Consider the following 19,937-nt stretch of genomic DNA (forward strand, 5'->3'; position numbering starts at 1 on the left):
ATATGGCATTTTAAATGTTTTAATAACTTAGGACTTTTCATGACAATGAGACACTCTGCTCCTGGCAGCACAAATCTACTTCAAGAGGAAGATGGGCACCGAGTTTGATAGCCATTTGGGCAAGAAACTGCTCTTGCCTGGACTATTGCATAAACTGGACACAGAGAACCCGCAAAGAGAGGACTACTGAACTTGCCTAAGGTGAGATGATCTTTTGGGGTTCCTGATTCATGAAAGAGTCTGCGGGACATTCTGCAGGACACAACAGATAGTGACTGAACTGACTTTGAATTTTCCTGCTTTATGGAAATGTCTGCTGGATAGCATGGGCCTGAAGGCTGAAGATGGATGCCCCAACGGTACAGAGGAACTTTGGGTGACTGTCCAGGCAGAGAGATGTTTCTGTCATTTCTAGAGTTTTAAAAGTTGCTTTTTTCTTGCTTGCTTAGGTAGTATTGTATCTTTCTGGAGTCTTTGATGGAGTTAAGAATAGTTAGTTATAGTTTTCCTTAGTTATGATAAAGATTATTGTAACTTTTACTTGATAACTGTTTCGTTATATGTAATTTTGCTATGTTAAAGTTAAAGCCTTTTTTTTGTTGTTGTTTAAACCGAAAAAGGGGAAATGATGGAGGAAGGTCATTGGTTAAATAAAAAGAAACTGCTTGGCCCTCATTGGTTAGAAGATAGGTGGGAGGAGTAAACAGAACAGAACGCTGGGAGAAAGAGGAAGAGAGCTCAGACTCGACAGCTCTCCTCTCGGGAGCAGATGCCTCAGAGAGACGCCATGCTCCCAGTTCCCAGGCAGACGCACGCGGTGAAGCTCCGACCCAGGATGGACATAGGCTAGAATCTTCCCGGTAAGCACACCTAGGGGCGCTACACAGATGATTAGAAATGGGCTAAATTAATATGTGAGAAATAGCCTAGAAGAGGCTAGATAGAAATGGGTCAAGCAGTGATTAAATGAATACAATTTGTGTGTTGTTATTTCGGGGCATAACCTAGCCCGGCTGCCGGCGTGCTGGGGATGCAGCCCCGCCGCCCTTATTACTACGTGTGTGTGTGTGTGCATACATGTGACCCAGTGCACGTGGAGAGGCTCTAGATGCTAACTCCAGGGAAATGGTTCGCTCCTTTCACCATATGGGCCCTGGGGATCAAACCCTCAGGTTCTGCAGCAAATACCTCTACATACTGAACCATCTAGCCATCCTCCAATCTTTATTATAAATGGGCTTCAAAAATTTGCATTTAATTACTTTAGCTAGTTTACACTTTAGTGAATAATTGGAAATAAATGGGACAGCTTTCCTACCACTGAGGGACTGCCATATTCAAAACAACTCATGACTACTTAACTGAAATTTTAACTAAGAACTTCTGAAGCATCCAAAGGCTTAAGATTTCATAGTAACAACAAAAAAAATAACTTTTCAGAAATTTCCTGACCATACTTAGAAGTTTTTACAATACAAAGCCAGTCCACTTACAAGAAAGAAAAAACAAAAGACGAGAGTAAACCAGAACTGGTTTTGAGTGTCACAGCACAGGCTTCATCCATGTAGTTCAGAGAGCTCTGTCAGCACAAACTTCCCATTCAATTTATCACTATTATTAGCTCTCATTTACTAACAACTATGCCCTCAAGGGTAACTATAATTAGATCCACTTTGCAAATAAGAAAATGAATTCAGAGAACACACTTATGACAAACTCATAACTCAAATCCAGACCCTGCATTTTACACACTGTCACTGGTAGGTATACTTAACAATTCCAGTATAAATATTCAAAGATGACTGGCTTTCTATCACTAGCTGGAAAAGAAGAGTGAACTCTCAGTGGTTTATTATCTAACTAGGAAGTTCTTGGTATGTAGGGAGTTGGAGAGCTGGAAGCAAAGGAAAGAATTCTTGTACAAATTAGTTAGCAGAGCTAGAGAAAATGCCTTATGGTACATGATTATTCACGTACCCTTTATTTTTTATTTTATTTTTACTAACATTTTATTCATTTTTTCTTTTTCTATTGAAAATAGGTTTTTTTCCCCACACAATTTAGTCTGGTCATAGTTTCCCTTCCCCCCCTCCTCCCCCACCAAATCTACAACACTTTTTTTCTCTTTCTCAATAGAAAACAAACAGGCAACTGAAAAAAAGGAAAATAGAGCCAATGAAAAATGACAAGAAACACATACAGATGTGTTTGTCACGCACACATACACACACTTGCACATATAGCAATCCCAACACAAAATTAGAAACCATTACTATATAATCAAGAGACCTGTAAGGTTAAAAACTAACCTAGCTAAAGCATTATGATAAAAAAACAAAACAACAGCAACAAAATGGCAAGCATACCAGTGAGTTCCTTTTGTGTTGGCCATCTATTGTACTTAAATGTGGTTTGTGTAACCAGTCAGAGCCCACTGGAGAAAATATAATTTTCCTTTGTGAGGGGTTGTCAACTGGAGATACTTTCTTAAGGATGGAGGCCTGTGTCCTCTCTCAGTGCTGGAACCCCACCTGGCTTACTGGACTTGCCCTGTGCATGCTGCATAGTCTCTGTGAGTTCATATGTGCATCAGCCCTGCTGTGTCTAGAAGGCCTGTTTCCTTGCTGTCTTCCATCCCCACTGGCTCTTATAATCTTTCTGCCTCCAGGGTCCCAAAGAAACCCCCAAATGCCATGCTATTGCCACGGCTATTAGTTACTATCCACAAATTTATAAAAAGTAAGGCACTATTGTTTAAGTCAAAACCTACATAACTCACTGAATCCTGAAAAGCTGAGCTGGTCTCTACCTAGAGCCTTCACTCCTACTGATTAATGTTCCTAGTACTAAAAGGTATTCTGCACGCTACCAGAGGAAAAAGGTAAACACCAAATCAGCTACAAAGCCTTTGTTCTTCAATGGTGAACTGTCTGCAATGCACTAGTACGATAGCGGCACAAAAGTTGTGGGAGTAAACAACCACATCTGACTGGATTTAAGGCCCACTCCATGAAATCGAGTTCATGCCTGCCACTGCCTGGGTAGCCAGGAACCTGAGACCTGGACTAAGAGAAAGCCAAATACTAAAAAAACAAAACAGCAATAAAATGACTCCTAACAATGACTGCTATATCATAGATCAGTGTCTTGCTCAGCCAATATCTCATGTACTCCTAATAATGCTTGATATTCAGCCTTAGATATTCCCTTACATAAGTACTGATATGGATAACTTTTTAGTATTTCATAGTAGTATAAAACACTCAAATGTGATAAAATACTTTAAAAAGTTAAGCCAACAGATAGGGTCACATGAACCAGAGGACTCTAGGGCTGAGCTCTTATTTCCTGTCACTTTGTGTGAATGTGTGTGGTGTGTGCATGTACACATGTGTATGGAGGCCTAAATCTGATGTCAGATATCTTCCTTGATTGTGTTCCCTTTACTTCCTGGCAGGATCTCTTGCTGAACTCAGAAGTCACCCATTCTAGCAAGTTTAACTAGCTAGCTTGCCCCAAGAATCCCATCTCTGCCTCCCCAGTGCTGGGATTTACAAGCAACCTTAGTGTGGGTTCTAGAAATCCAAACATCAATCATCACCCTTTTGAGGCAAGTGCTTCATACACTGAGTCATCTCTCCAGCCCTCTTTTTTTTCTTTAAGACAGATTACACACCTTAGACCAAGATGGTTTATGATTTACAGTGGTCTCCCTGTCTAAACTTCCCAAGTTTTGGGATTATAGGTATATACCACACATGACTGGAACTCCTAATCTGTGATGGAAAGATAAAGATTATAGGCACAAAAATTATGCTTAGTAATGGCATCATAGAGAGTTCCTTTGGTTGCCTAGATATCTCCCTAAATCAGGAGTACTGGCCTGGACCCACAAGGCACAATAGGTCCTGTTACTGAATAAGCTGCTGTTGCTGGGATTTCTCCCCAAAGAATTCCTCCTCCTATTCAGAGGAAGCTCTCCCAGAGCTCTGCTGAACCACAGTTCCCCATAGTCTAGAAAACGATGTGGATACCTAAGTGTTTTGTTTCTAAAGCCTTTTACAAGCTCAGCAAAGATGCAGGATGGTGTCACTATGGCTCAGACTGTTCTACCTTTGCCAGAATCTTAGTTCACCTCCTAAAATGATCACATCAGAGGGTGCAAACCAATGAATGGTCTGGGAGCCAAATCCAGCCTATAGATCTGCTGCTGGGTTTGGTCTTCACAGTGTTTAAAAGTGAACTATATTTAAAATGGACAACTTCATACAAAAATGTAAACATTCAACTGTTTTTGCTAGTTTGTTTCATAAAACAGGGTCTCTCTGTGTAACAGTCTTAAGTATCTTGGAACTCTGTAGACCAGGCTGGCCTCAAACTCACAGAGATTCACTTGCTTTTGCCTCCTGAGTGCTGGGATTAAAGGTGTGTGCCACCACCGCCTGGCAACATTCAACTTTTAAAAGTCAGATAATCTGGCCACTATATAACTGACTAATGCTGAAGTCTCCTCTACCACTCATTCAGAAAGAGCAAATCCACCCCCAGTTCTCCTTCCTAGAAGCCACATCTACAGACTTCTGTCCTTGTTTCACTTCTTTACATACCTTCTGAATTCGTGGTACCTGAAATGTGTTATAACGACAACTTCGGGTTAGCATGTCTAATGGTATACTATAATATTGATACAGTAACTGGAGGAGCAGTAATTCATTATATCAAGACTGTCCCAGGACAGGGGAGCTATTCAGCACAAAGGAGCTATTCAGCACACTGGCCATCCCCATTAGAAGTCTTAGTAGCAACTAATGACCACTAGAGAAAACCCTGGCTCACAATACTGACTGGTGAGGCAAGAATTTCCTAGGTTTGAAGGAAAATATGTTCTGTCGTGAAAGGACTTTCAAGATTTCTTTTAATGAATGAATCACTCACTTTTCTCTCCTTTTTGGTTAGACAGGTTTTTAAGTAGCCCAGGCTGGTCTTGAATTCATTATGTTGCTGTGGTAAGCCTTGAACTAATGCTCCAGCCCCCATCTCCAAAATCCTGGTATCAAGAGTGTACTATTAAGTCCAGCTATGATTCATTAATTTTTCTGACAGGTGTGACCAAGTAATAACTACTCGATACAAAGTATACATACTAGCATATGTATTTTTTCATGCCACAATGGAGGATTTGATTTTAAATTTGTTAAATCTTATCTACATATCAAGCACCGTGATGTCCTTTTCCTCACTTAAATCCCTCTGAGGAGGGAGATGCTAACACTCGCCGCTTATACATGGGGAAAACTGAGGCACAGAGGTGAATACACAGTGTTAAGTCTCAAAGGATGTTAGCTGAAGTCTATGTTCCTAGCTCTTCATTTCCTGTCCTGCTATCTGGCATGATCCTGATTCCTGATGCTGTCTTTAATGCTTAACGGAAAATTTAAAATAAATCTTTTTTTTTGAAAACAGGAGTATTTGTACTAGGCCGAACTTTCCACATTAAATGACAACAGTAAATGTCCAATACTGGAGGATTAAACTAAAAACAAACAAAAAACAAAAGAAAAAAAAACAAAAAACAAAAACAAAACCCTTTCAAGGCCGTAGGTCTTTGAAGGACATAGTTCCAATTTCAGGACTTATTGCACACACATGTAAAAAAAGAGATAGGAACATTATTATTGTTTCTTCTAAGGATGCCCCAATCCCATTTCCCAAATAAGCATCCTATAGGATTTTCATTATAGTGAAAACAAATTTCAGATAATCACAGATTTGTGGCACATAGCCCATATTTCACTGTATTCTCAAAATAAACGAGACCAAGATAACCTTTTCATTAAAATGAGCAACAAAAACATGTTAAAGTTAAATATAGCCCTAGAAACAAATAGTATATTCGTGTTAAATTTAATCTTAAAACATTCTCATGACTATGTGTTTGTTATCTGTAACCTATATGTTAAAATATTTACACATATGCTTATTTTCCTGCCAGGAGAATACTCAACCTGTGGGTCATGACCCTTGAGGGGGAGTCAAATGACTCATCAGCGTTGCCTAGAACCATTAGAAAATGCAGATATTTACATTTTGGTTCATAACAGTAGCAAAATTACAGTTACAAAGTAGCAGCGAAAATCATTTTATGGTTGGGGGGGGGGGTCACTAAAACATGGGGAACTGTATTAGGAGGTTGCAGCGTGAGAAAGGTTGAAAACCACTGATCTAGAACGAATGAGCATATCTAGAAACAAGCTAAGCTTCTAGTAGCATTCTCTAATAGAAAGAATCACAACCCAATAGAAAAACATCTGATTCGACAACTAGTTTGGGGAGCATACGTGGTGAAGCTTGAAGCACCTCGTAGTGCCAGGAAGTAAAGAAGCACTCAAAAAACAAACAAAAATCCCATGATGATAGAGTCATTTCAAAAATAACACAGGAGACAATTGAAAGAACTCCCAATGACCACAGCTAGAATAACTAGAACATCAAAATAAAGCACTATTAGATTATGAAACAGTATAAACTAAATACCAAGAACTCCACACTAATAAAAGGAAATGCTATAATAATTGGGGGGGAGGACACATCCCCCAAGCCTAACAATTCCACAAAGTGTATGCAGATCACATATCTTCCAAGTAAATAGAACACAACTTAAAGAGAGCTTAATTGTGGTATATGTACACTGCTTTTTCTCCGAAGAGCAAAATACAGAAAAAGATGAAGAAAAAAGTTTGGCTTAACAGCAGAGAAACATGACTAACACTCTACCAGCCAGGTGAATCAAGGTCAATATTAGCAGTGATAAGCCATACTGACAGCACACACTCTGGATATGATTAGAAAAGAACATCAAATGTTACTTTATCTTTATAGCCTTCCTCTAAAATAATCCATAACCCGAGTCTAACCATTAGCAAAACATCTGAGGTATAGTCTACAAAGTACCAGATCAGTACGTTCCCCTTAAAACTGTCATGGTCTCAAAAAAAAAAAAAAAATAAGGATAGTCTGAAAAAGTGTCACAGAAAAAAGGAAGCCAAGGAGACATAACAACCAACCGGTATACAGTTTCCTGTATGGAAGCTTAACACAGAAAGAAAAAGTCATACCTGATTAATAACTACAGGTGATATTGATAACAGCTCATTAATTGTAACAAAAGCGTCATGCTAATGTATGCTGTTAATAACAGGAAAAACTGAGTACAGGGTATATGGAAACTCTGTATTATATTCTCAATTCTGCAAAATAAATCTATCCTTAAGAATTAAAGTCTATTTAAAATTGTAGAAAAAATATACCTCATATGAGTCCTGGAATAGGAGATTTTTTATTCACATCTCCAGCTCTGAAATGACCTCCTTTTCAGTAGTCTAGGATCTGAGAAAATATAAAGATTGTTACCATTTTGCTAATTTCTCAACTTCAAAATTTACAATGACAACTATGAGACTTCTAGTGACTTAAAGGAATGCCAGACAAGATGCTAGACTACCCTTTAGGGCATGAGGGTCTTCGCCAATTATCACAAGCTGACCCATCTTTTTAGGTAAAAATCTTCTATAGTAATCAAACTTTACATTATTCCATACTAGAAAGTTGCATTTCAATTTCTATGTTAATGCAGTCCTTTTGTTCTACTCCTACCTTTTGAAATCAGGGCTATATTAACCAGTTGGAAATTAAACATGGGTGAATTTCAGTACTCACTGAAATTCCCTCGTAATATTATCCTAAAAAACAAACAAAAAAACCAAGAGCATAGTCTATTGCTTATTTTCTTGTGGTTTTGTGGCACCTGACTGTAATTTACCATCCTGATTTCCGATTCTATTTAGACAAGGATTAAACCTGGTCTATGATAAAACACAGTTTTTAATTGCATAAGTGAAATATTTAATTTAAAAATGCTATTACATGTTTCTGTTTCAATAGTAACTTTCTTCACTTTTTTTTGACAGCGAACATTTTTCACAATTTAGAGATTATTTGCAGTCTTGGTAAACCTAGTAATTCAAGGTTAACATCATCATGTTAGAGTAAATATTAGGCTATATCAGGGTTACCATATATACAAGTTTGTAATTAATCTCCTGAGTGTGCTTCATTTCATAAACAGAACTGAAATGCCATATCCCTTTTATAACATACTTCTAGAATTTAGTATATTATTTAAAACTTCTATATCTTGAATAAAAATTATCTTTAAATATGAAACACAAGTAACTGATCATCCAACTTACTATTTCTACCATGTGCAATAACCTCTGATAGAACACAAAGTCTACCCCACATCATATTACTCTATCATGAACTTCAATAAACACAGCTTTCCCCATTTTAAATGCCTATAAAAACCACCCAGTATTTGTTACCACTTTCAGAACCCCAAATAGTCCCTCTGCTAATTTTTAGTCTCTTCTATGTTTTATCAATATAAATCTTGAACAAGAGGAAGACAACCTATTTTGGCTGTAATAGTTTATATATACTAAATACTTGGTAGAAATATCAAAATATAGACTTTAAAATAGTTGGAAATTTAATATCCTTTGATTAAGGTATCCTAATGTCTGTTGGCTCAATTCCTAAATGACATTATTTCAAAAGAAAGACAAGAAAACCTATGAGTGACATACTCTTGAGGCAGATAATCTCCAAATTTTATTAATTGTGTTTTTCAAATGCTAGGGTCATGACCTATTTCTATACTGGACATATATACTAGGCAATGGCTATTCTTAAAAGAAAAATAATAGAAAAATAAAGTGAAATGCATATTGATAAATACTAAATGAAAAATTGGTTTCAAGTATGTGTGTATATATTAGATATAATTAAATGTGTTTCTTACTGTCAGAGAATTTGATAACTGACCTAGAATATGGTTAAGATCTAGGTTACTTAAAAATATTTACTGCTATCCATTTACTATTTTTTAATAACTAGAAGATTTTTATTTGATTAAAAATCCTCTTTGGATGAGAGAAATTGGCTGAGTAATCAAAGGTGCTTGGCACCAAGCGTGACAACCTGAGTTCAAGCCCCAGGCCCCATATGGTAGAATGAGAGAACAGACTTCCACAAGCTGTCCTCTGCCCTTCACATGCATGCTGTGGTACATAAGCATGCACATACACACAATACAAGAATGGGATAAAATGTCTATATGAAAACTAGAACAGCTTACTCTATTCATCTGTGACTTTCAAATGCAGCCTACGAGTGTTCCTATAGCTGTCTCACATATACATAAGGCAGCTTCCATCTTGTAATGAGTTATTGCTCTCCTTATTCCAGAAATTCAAGTTCTGTGGAAATCTTCTAATAGGTTGAAAAAGGTAAAACCATTTTAAATCATTTATTTAATAGTTTCTAACTTAATATTCGCAAATACATTGTCCATTCAACAAAATCTGGGCTTAAAAATACCAAAAGCTCAAATTAATTAATACTCAAATTAAGAAAAACACACTGATACTTAGAAACAGAGTGGGGTGACATTCTATAGTAGTCAGAAAAAGAAAACCTTGCTTAAGGTAAGATAAAGAGAAGGAGAGCTGCAGAATGTTTCATGAAAGAAATGGCACTGAACTATAAAGAGTGGGTTCTGTTTTATTTGAAATAAAAACAGTGTAATTATAAAGCCGGAAAGCTCTAACACACCATCTATACCAGTTGTTTTGCCCTGCAAAAGACATTTGGCAGGCTGGTGAAATAGCTCAGTAGTTAAAAGCCCTTCCCACATAAGCCTGGTACCCACAGAAGAGAATTGATTCCTAAACCTTGTTTTCTGACCTCTGTATGTGCTCCATGGCATGCACATAGTTGTTTGTGCACATCCATGTGTTCATACATACAAATAAAATACACTTAATTACAAAAGAGACAAGTGGTGGCTAGAATTACTTTTAGTTATGAGGAGTGGACTGGAATCTCTCAGACAGAGGCCAGGAGTGCTCCTAACCATCTCCCACTGCACAAACAACCCCCAATAACAAAGAATTACCCCCATCAATATCATAATACTCAAGCTGAGAATCCCTGAGCTTCCATCCAATATAAACTCTGGGTTTCCTCAAGATAACTGAAGGGAAGAGGGGTTGAAAAACTAGCTAAAAAAGGCAGTACAGATTAAATAGGCTTTAGAGCCTCTTGTCCAGTGTTTCATTCACAATAGATACATATATAAATTATACTAGGAAACATGTTAAAAAAGAGTAGGAACATTTTCCAACGTACAAAAATAAGCTATGCAACAATCAAAGCTGATACCATTACACAATCTTGATTCAGATCTACAAGACTCAATGTCAGAATTATGGCTACAATACCACTAAAAATTGATGCCCTTGGTTGTTAATGATATCAGCATTACTACTGGTTCAATTTTGTTATGGAAAATGTTGCGAGAATTGGGAAGACCTACATATCCATATATATCCGGTTATTGCTTCAGGAAGGTCTTATACATTCCATTAGCTCTAACCAATACAGATCTGAGTCACAGGCCAGATCAGTATCTAACACTAAATGAATTAACCAAAAAATTTACACTTTCTATTGCTAAACAGGCAGTAGTAGCTGCTTAGGGTATGAGGCCTAAATCTAAATAAAAGAAACTACATGGGCATCTTTTCTTTTTTTTTAATCCTTGCTCTGCAGGTTTCTTGGTTTGGTTTAGCTTTTTGATGTGGTGTTTCATCTTGTGCACTCAAAAGATACACCCAACTTAGCATCTCAAGTAGCTGGAACTAGGCATGCATCACCATGCCCACCTAGCTTAGGTGTTAGATGTATAACAGGGAAGGGAATTTATGGGTAGCTGTGTAAATATGAAACATGTTAACGGCAATAAAGATCCACTGTCAACAAAGATATATAAACTTCTTACCTTCGATTTCTCAACTCTAAGAACTTCAACTGAGACACCTTATGAAGTTGGACACACTATAATCCAGAGTGAGTAAACTGAAGAAAATGCTGGCAACACTGTCATAAAAAAAGGAAGAATGACCAAAGAGGTAAGATTAGGATAGAGAAAGGCCTGAAAGGAACACAAACGAGTAACAAGCATGTATAACAAAATGAAAGGTTGTGAAAATGTAAACGGTCATCTGACTACGTGAAATTCCGAGGAAAAAGTTCCCTTGGCTGCCTAGATAGGTTGCTCCCAATAGTCACCTCTAGTGCCTAAGGCAAAGGTCCCAAATAGCCAAGGCACAAAGCTTTGCTGAGATTCTGGCTTCAGAGAAAGATAGTAAGAAGAGTAAGCCATCAGGAGGAACCCTGCGGCTTCCCAAGATAAAGCAGTCATTAAAGTTTAATGCGTTTGATTACAAAACTGTGCTGGGGCCCTTTTAAAGCCAAGGGTCTTCAAAACTGAAATGACTCCACAGTGAGCCTGATTTAGTCTCTAGTAAATTACAGGATTTGTGCATTCCCATAGCTCAAGTGAGCATCATACTCTAACTGCAAGACAGCAGCATGAAGAAGGTACAAAGTCTTTCTGTTTTTTTTTTTTTTTCTGCCACTCAATCTCAATAGACTAGGACAATTCATTCAGAACTGGGAGACTAGATGCTTCTGCGTAACCGCAAAATCAGTAATCTACCATTTTGGGAACGACTTCTGACAGAGAAAGAAAATTACTTTATCATATACTTTAGTGAAAAATTACAAAGCATTAAAGATGAAAGCTGAGTATCCAGTTCCCCAACCTAGGATTTTAGCAACCCATAACCGACACAAGATTTCAAGTTAAGCAAACAGCATTAGTAAAGGAGGGTAATGTTCTTCCACAGAGGGAAAAAACAGGTAATAATGACATAAGTAACCAAATTATACATTAGGTACTGCTAGGTATGATATTAAATGAAATCACAGCAAGTACTCTTGGCCACACCTCCAAAAGTATAAGCTGAACCTAACTGAGCAGATAGATAATTTCCAGCACATTTTAAATACAAAGGGTAAAAAAACAAACTAGGTCCCACCAGAAGGGGACTTTACAAAATCAGCGAGAGCCGATACAAATCACACACACACACACACACACACACACACACACACACACACACACACACACACACACAGACTTAACTGGGGAAACTTTCATACAGACTAAGTGCTGCCTATGCTGCTAAGGTATTATTATTAGGTGTGCTCTATGATAATGTCACTCCAGTTATGTAAGAAAATGTGTTAAGAGGCACATTAACTTTGGAGTGCAATTGTCTTATTTGTTTTTCTTGAAAGAAAAAAAGCAACGGGAAAACAAATATGTTAATATGTTGTCAGCTACAGCAATTAGAAGTTTGCTGAACTTCTTATTTTTGTATGTTTGGAAATATTTATTAACCTAAAAATGACTAAGAGTCACTATATATGCTCAAGAAAAAATGTGACACTTTCTAAATACTACCTAAAAGATAATGATTTTAACTGAGTGTGATGGTCCACACTTATAATCCAATACAAGACTTGGGAGGCTAAGGAAGAGACTATACCAAGTTCAAAGTCAGCCTGAGTCACATAAAAGACCCTGACTCATAAGAGAAGAAAAAATGTAAGAGGCAAAATGAGCATTTAATTATTTCATATAGAATATAGAAAAAAGTCAAAAACATAAAACACAAACCAGCACATTTAAATATGTATTAAAACTGCAATAGCTCACTTATCTCTCGGGAGGAATTAACAACTGTCTAATTAAACCTAAACCCCACTCAGTTGGAAGAAACTCAAGCATAGTATGGTGAACCTGGCTGCTCCTGTAGCTGGAGAGTTTGCAGGCCCCAGAGGAGAGCCTTCTACTACCATGCACTTAAGCAATATAGTTTGAACTGCCTTCTCAAATCCCTACTCCTAGATAAGCATAGCCCTCATCGATAACGCAAACAATCTCTTTTTTCTTTTTTTTTCAGCAGGCAGAGGCTATGGCAGGGGTCCACAACTGATCAAAATGACGAGACTATGTGACAATGGGTTAATCAGCCCATTTATAACACAACCCCTATACCTCAGGGAACGCTGATGAAGGGGCGAAGATGGAGCTGTGCAGGGGACGACAGACTCTAAGAGCCTGGGGACCAGAACGACTGCTGCAAGATAAGTGTCTTTTGGAGAGGACAGGGATGTGGTGGAACCTATAAACTCTTAGTAGTACGGTTGTCTAGATAAAATCTGAAAAGACCACACCAGTTGTGTGGAGCCAGTTCTCAACAAGTTGACATACAAATATGGATAGAGGAAAATTTCATGAGTCACCACCTCTAGATGAAGTGCTACAGGCAGTCAGCCCATGGCTGCTGAAGGAAGAAGAATGAGACATTTTCAGGACTGAGCCCCCAATTCAAAGTGCTCAGACCCAAATATGTACATTCATCCATTTGGATATGTACGCATGTGTGCATAAAACACAATAATAATTATAAAAGAGTTCATGAATTTGATGGACGAGTTGGAGGGGCAGAGGGAAGGATATAGTATCAGGAAATTCTCAAATTAACTTGCAGTAAGCAATGAGGTACACAAGTATAAATTTCATACCCTGATTCTCTTGAGCTGGTGAAATGTGTACACTTTGTATGCTACTGAGAAAGAAGTTTATAGAAGGGAGAAATAAATTCAGTAAAGTAAGCTTGATGAAGGAAAATAACCAAACTAGATCACATAAAACATGCAGGATTAGTTAACCAATGAAAGCAACAGATAAGATACAAGACCCACCTCCATCATTTCCCCTTTTTTTGTTTAAACAAAAAAGAAAGGCTTTAACTTTAACATAGTAAGATTACATATAACAAAACAGTTATCAAGTAAGAATTACAGTTACAATATTTATATCTATTTTATCTTATATCATAACTAAGCATTGGTTAACTAATAAAGAAAACTGGTTGGCCTCTGATAGGGTAGAATTTAGATAGGCGGAGTAAACAGAACAGAATGCTGGGAGAAAGAAGCCGAGTCAGGCAGTCACCATGATTCACCCACTCCAGACAGACGCAGGTTAAGATCTTCCCTGGTAAGCCACCTCGTGGGCTACACAGATTATTAGAAATGGGTTAGATCAATATGTAAGAGCTAGCCAATAAGAGGTTATAACTAATGGGCCAAGCAGTGTTTAAAAAACAAACAAACATGCAGGATTAAAAGAAAATAGGGAACATGCAAAAGCACTGAATCAGTATATTCCAAGGGATCTGGAACAAGTAGAGTTCTTTCAATACTTTTAAACGTAAGTTATTTGTGAACAGAACATGAGAGAAAACTATGAATGAGGATTTCCCCTACATATTCCGTGGGGAAAAAAAACAAAATGCAAAATTGTATGAGTCTGTATCCTTGTATCTTGGAGCTACAGGAAGTTAATGCCATGTGGCTGAACACACTACAAATAAATACAAGCACTTGATGTTTTCAAGGCTATCATAGCATGGGAGGACAATGAGATATTTGGACACTTAGAGTGGAGGTAGCCCCACACATACAGAAGTACTGCCTACTGCTGGGACAGAGGTCTGAAGCAGGTCAGCTTTTGGCAGGTGTTAACATTCAGAAGGATAGATAGAGCAAACAGGATTTTGTCTAAGATTCCATCAAGAGTGACTGAAGGAGCAAACAAGGAAGCCTTACAGAAGATGTCCAGGAAGACTTGAGTTAGGGAAGTCAGAGTTTAACAATAAAGGTGACAAATGTAAGGGAAAGCAGAGAAGCTGTTGTAGAACTTTACAAGGGACTGGGGAACCATGCAGGATGAGAGAGGAGGAGTAACACAGCAAGCTTTCTAACAGGTCACAAAGACTGGCAAATCTCGGAGCCAGTAAAATGATGTTCTAGAAATAGGGCAGTATGAGGGTCAGTGAGGATAAGATAGCAAAGAGTTATCTTGTAACTGTCTTTAATTTAGGACATGAGTCATGGGGTCTTGATATTAGGGTTTACAGGAGAAAAAGCACAAAATGATAAAACATTGAAGTCAGTGTGCATCTCAAGGCCATAGTAGTGGAAATAAAATGTGTACTAATAAAAAACAACATACAGCATTTTCCAGGTGTAGGGCCACAGACAAGTTAAGCTCTTTCTGGCAGCAGTTTCCTAACCTTTGGCTTAATACCATACCTAATTAGATACTAACCTCAAAGGCTTACTGTGGGAATTAATATACATAAAATGGAATTGGGATTGGCAATGTGCTGCATTTATTTAGTGTTGAGTGCTCATTCAATAGCAAACTTAAGACTCCCAGAATCTCCTATCTCAAAAGCAGATGTATATTATGCCCACATACAGGTACAATAACAAGTCAAGGAAAAAGGGAAACTAGGATAGTATTTTCTCCAGGAGAGTAATAAAAACTGATTGTTATTAGGATCTCAATTTCAATAGCAATCAAAAGGAATTTCACATTCTGATAATCATTCCAGATACTATGCTTAACTAAAATGTTAATACAATAAACATCTATTGTTAGGGACAAGGAACTGCCAGGGGTAAAACTGCTGCTGAACAGTCAGGAAATAATTTGGTTATATTTATACATATATAGATTATGGTAACTATTGAATAAAAATTACATAATTATACATATGAGTACAGCTATTTAAAACAAAGCTTATATACAACTAGGAAAATAGCATGAGGTCTTGGAAAAGAGAAAATCATTGCCGCTCATAAGTAAACTCTGCCTGTGAAGACACTATCAAAAGACTTTTGTCCATAAGATACTGGGTTATTTGAATGATCCCTCCCACCCTAAGTAATCAAGTTAGACAACACATTTAAAAATGGCTTTTCTTAAAAGTTCAAAGACCTATCAGGAAAGTACTTTAAGACCTAGGAAAATGGGGAATTTGGAAGATAAAGTTATAAGTTCAACTTTACCTGACAGCCTAATAGGCCACATCCATGAAAGTGCTTTATGTTCTTTTCCCATCTTCAGTTTGCAACCAGCACTTTAGACATGAATGTAAATTAGAAATTAATCACTAGATATAATGTAGTCTTGAGTCATCTGACTCACTCAGCATTAGAATGCTTGCCTAGCATGCACAAGGCTTAAGTTAAATCCATAAAATTACCACTATCATCAAAAGAAAAGAAACAATACCTGAAATTTGACTAGGCAGTATCTGGATTTGCTAAAGCAAATTTACAACCACACGCGCACTGTGAAATATTTTCTGAAATATTATCACCTTTGATTTCGAATGATTTCTCAAATAATTTTCAAATACAATGTCCAGAATAAATGTAAAGAAAAACCAAGCACAGGAAATGATCAATACCATAGGAATAACAACTACTATCACCACCACAACAAAACATGCCAGAACATATTTTCAGTGGCTACAGTTACTAGCAATATTGGCCTACAGGTTTTAATATACGCTTCATATATTAAAAAAATAATCTCAGAAACAACACTGAAGCCATAAAAAGTAAAAAAATACGTCTTTATGCTACACCTAAAGACAAGGAGAGGTTTTAAGAAAGGAATCACTATGCAGACATCATAATGGACAAGGTAACAAGTCTATGGCATTACTATGCAATATAATCTTAGGGGATATCCACTGTATACATGGATGGAGCATGGTTGCTACAAACAATAATATGAATTAAATGACTATAGATTCTTAAAAGAAAAGCAACTGTTACTAAAAGTGCAAAAATTGAAATTAATTCATGAAATACCAATGGGTGATGGATACTACACAAGTTTGAATTAAAAGAATCAGGGAAGTGTATCAGAATAAAAGGGGTGAGTAACAAAGTAAGTGGTGGTTTAGTAGCCCAGAATTCAATAAAATCCGAGACAGGACAGAATGGAGAAGAAGCATTATGTGCATGACTGAAAAGCTTCCTAAAATGAAAGACAAACCTCATACTTAACGATTTCAATAAATTACTGGTTGAAAAACCCACAGAGGAAAAAATATAAAAAGCATCCTTAGGGGTAGGAGGCTGCTTTCGAAGAAACCAATCATTTGCTGAAGGCTTTATTCTTGAGGAAAAAAACTTAAAAACTATATCTCCAAAGAGCAGACAGTAACTACCAGCCTAGAATAACAGTCTGGATAAAATGCCCATCACGAATGAAATCTCAGGGACTGTAAATACAGTACCCATATAGCAAATTTTTTACAAATTGAAATGATTGAATCTCAGTGGCTGTATAAAGTACCCACATATGAAATTTAAAAAAAAAAAAAGAATGAATTTCAGGGCCAGAGAGATGGTTCAACTGGGTAAAAGTACTTACAGCACAAGCTTGACACAGCCTAAGTTTGGTTTGATTCCTGAAGCCCACAGAGAAAGGAAAGAACTAAAAGCACGCGCACGCACGCGCACGCACAAACACACACACACAAACGTGAATGTGCGCGCGCATACACACACTTATATGCACATTCCATATATTCATATAATTTTTGTTTTTCAAGACAGAACTTCTCTGTGCAGCTTTGGCTGCCCTGGAACTCACTGTGAAGACCAGAACTTGATCTCAAACTCTCAGAGATCCACCTGCTTCTGACTTCCAAGTGCTGGTATTAAAGGCTTGTGTCACCACACCCAGCTAATTAATTAAAATACAACAAACTAAATTTATAAAAACTTTACAACAATATGGTTTCATGTTACACACAAAAAGAAGAAAAGTTTACTAGGTTAAATAGTCATATAACATCAGGCTGGCAGATTTTTAGGTATGTTTCTCAGTGGTTGAAAGAAAAAAAAACTAAAGAAATTAGTAATAATACCACACAATTAACAAACTTGATCAATGGACATATAATGGAGGAAGGTCATTGGTTAAAAAAATAAAGAAACTGCTTGGCTGGCCCTCATAGGTTAGAACACAGGTAGGTGGAGAAAACAGAACAGAATGCTGGGAGGAAGAGGAAGTGAGGTCAGACTCGACAGCTCTCCTCTCGGGAGCAGACACCTCAGAGAGACGCCATGCTCCCGGCTCCTGGGCAGACACACGCAATGAAGCTCCGACCCAGGATGGACGTAGGCTAGAATCTTCCCGGTAAGCGCACCTAGCTGTGCTACATAGAATATTAGAAATGGGCTAGTCCAGGTGCGAGAGTTAGCCTAGAAGAGGCTAGATAGAAATGGGCCAAGCAGTGTTTAAATGAATACAGTTTGTGTGTTGTTATTTCGGGGCATAAGCTAGCAGGCAGCTGGGGTGTTGGGGACGCAGCCACACCGCTCGTATTACTACAGACATACGTAGATTGCTGTACAGAAAAACAACAGAAAAGAGTGTATGGGGAGGAATGGTGCAGAAGATGGGGTAGGAAAGGCAATGGGGAAGATGGACAGAATAAATAGTGGCATACATTTATTAAAAAGCCACAATAAAATCCATTACTTTGTATGCTAATTTCAAAAATTAGTAAAAAGAATGTGGTTGAGATAGCTGACCTTATTGCCATACCTGCCAACCTGCATTCAAGATCTACAAAGTATAAGAAAAGCTCTCAAGTTGTCCTGACACATATACCATGGCACATGCACAGCCACCCCCGCACACACAAATACACATACTATTTTTAACAATAAAGATAGAAAAAACATATACCCAGTTTCAAGAATAAAGGGTCGAGAGAAATGTTTAAGCAGAAGTGTGTACAGTACGTAGTAAGATTATTCATTAAAGTCTATTAATTGGTGAATAAAAACATAATATATGCATAAAATAGCAATTATTTGGCAATAAAAACAAATTAAATATTGGCACATGTTATACCATAAATGAATGTTGAGAACATTATGCTAAGTCAAAGAGGCCAGGAACAAAAGCCTACATGTAAACTAAAAACATTTACTGAGAGGCCAGTAATGAAAGGCTACATATAACTTACACGAATTTTTCTGAGTAGGGATATTTTCCTGTTTTCTGAAGATGGGATCTACCTATAATAGCCTAGGCTGCCTTTGAATTAAGAATGCATTTGTTTCAACCTCCAGATCAGCTTCCCAGTGAGGTCTTAAATACAATGCAAGGGGTGTGAGAGATGGCTCAGTGGTTAAAATCACTTGCTGCTCTTGGAGAGTACCCTGGTTTGATTTCTAACAGCCACGTGGCATATCTGTAACTCCAGTACCAGAGGCATCAACATCCTCTTCTTGCCTCCATTGCTGAGGAATATTTGTTTAACTATGTGAAGATGTGTTGCTGTTTTACCTTTCCTAATTATGACACCTGATTGGTCTAATAAAAAACTGAATGCCCATTAGTGAGGGAGAAGGTATAGGCGGAATTTCTGGGCAGGGAGAGTAAAGAGGAGGAAGTTAGGTTCAGAAAGAAAGAAAAAGAGACTACAGGGAAATGCCAGGGGCCGGCCAGCCAGCCATGGAGGAAGCAGGACATATAGAATAAAAGAAAGGTAAAAGGCCCCGAGGCAAAAACATAGATAAATAGAATCAGGTTAAATTAAGTTAAAAGAGCTCATGGGACAAGCGTAAGCTAGTGTCCAGCATTCATAATAATTAATAACAAGTCTCAGTGTCTTTATTTGGGAGCAGGTTGGCAACCCAAAGAAAATGCCAACTACACTCCAAGGCATGGAAATGGCACATGCATATATAATGGAAAACAATCATAACACATCTTTTTAAAAAATTATAAATTAAATATAATACCAACACATATGTAGATTCAGATAAAATTGAAAATATTTTACCAAAAATGAGTCTGAAGAATACTAAAATAATTATTTAAATTTTTCATTTATTCACTCTTTCTTTTCTTTTAAAAAGGACTGTGACATGTAGCCCTGGTTCACTTGGCAGTCACCAGGGAGCCAGAATGGCCTTGAACTCCAGCAGTCCTCCTGCCACCACTGAGAGAGGGATTCGAGGCATGAAGTATCAGTCTCAGTTATGTACTACTGGTGACTGAATGGAGGCTTCAT

General features: G+C 37.5%; 1 protein-coding gene across 4 annotated transcripts in view; it reads right to left on the reverse strand.

Annotated features, from left to right (window-relative positions):
* Positions 1 to 19,937, reverse strand: part of LOC121441613 (TGF-beta-activated kinase 1 and MAP3K7-binding protein 3) — a 65,995-nt gene that overhangs the window by 34,274 nt on the left and 11,784 nt on the right. For 2 of the 4 annotated variants that reach the window (XM_041642833.1, XM_041642831.1), the window contains exons 2-3: positions 10,901 to 10,998; positions 7,308 to 7,386 (exon numbers count right to left, since the gene is read on the reverse strand). The exons of the other annotated variants lie outside the window; for them this stretch is intronic. The gene's annotated coding sequence lies outside the window, so the exon portion shown is untranslated. The remainder of the gene's footprint in view (positions 1 to 7,307; positions 7,387 to 10,900; positions 10,999 to 19,937) is intronic. 4 annotated transcript variants of the gene reach the window in all.

Source organism: Microtus oregoni, unplaced genomic scaffold, assembly GCF_018167655.1.
Source record: "Microtus oregoni isolate MIOR12 unplaced genomic scaffold, Mior012 000079F_ref0000094, whole genome shotgun sequence".
In the NCBI taxonomy this organism is placed as follows: Eukaryota; Metazoa; Chordata; class Mammalia; order Rodentia; family Cricetidae; genus Microtus; species Microtus oregoni.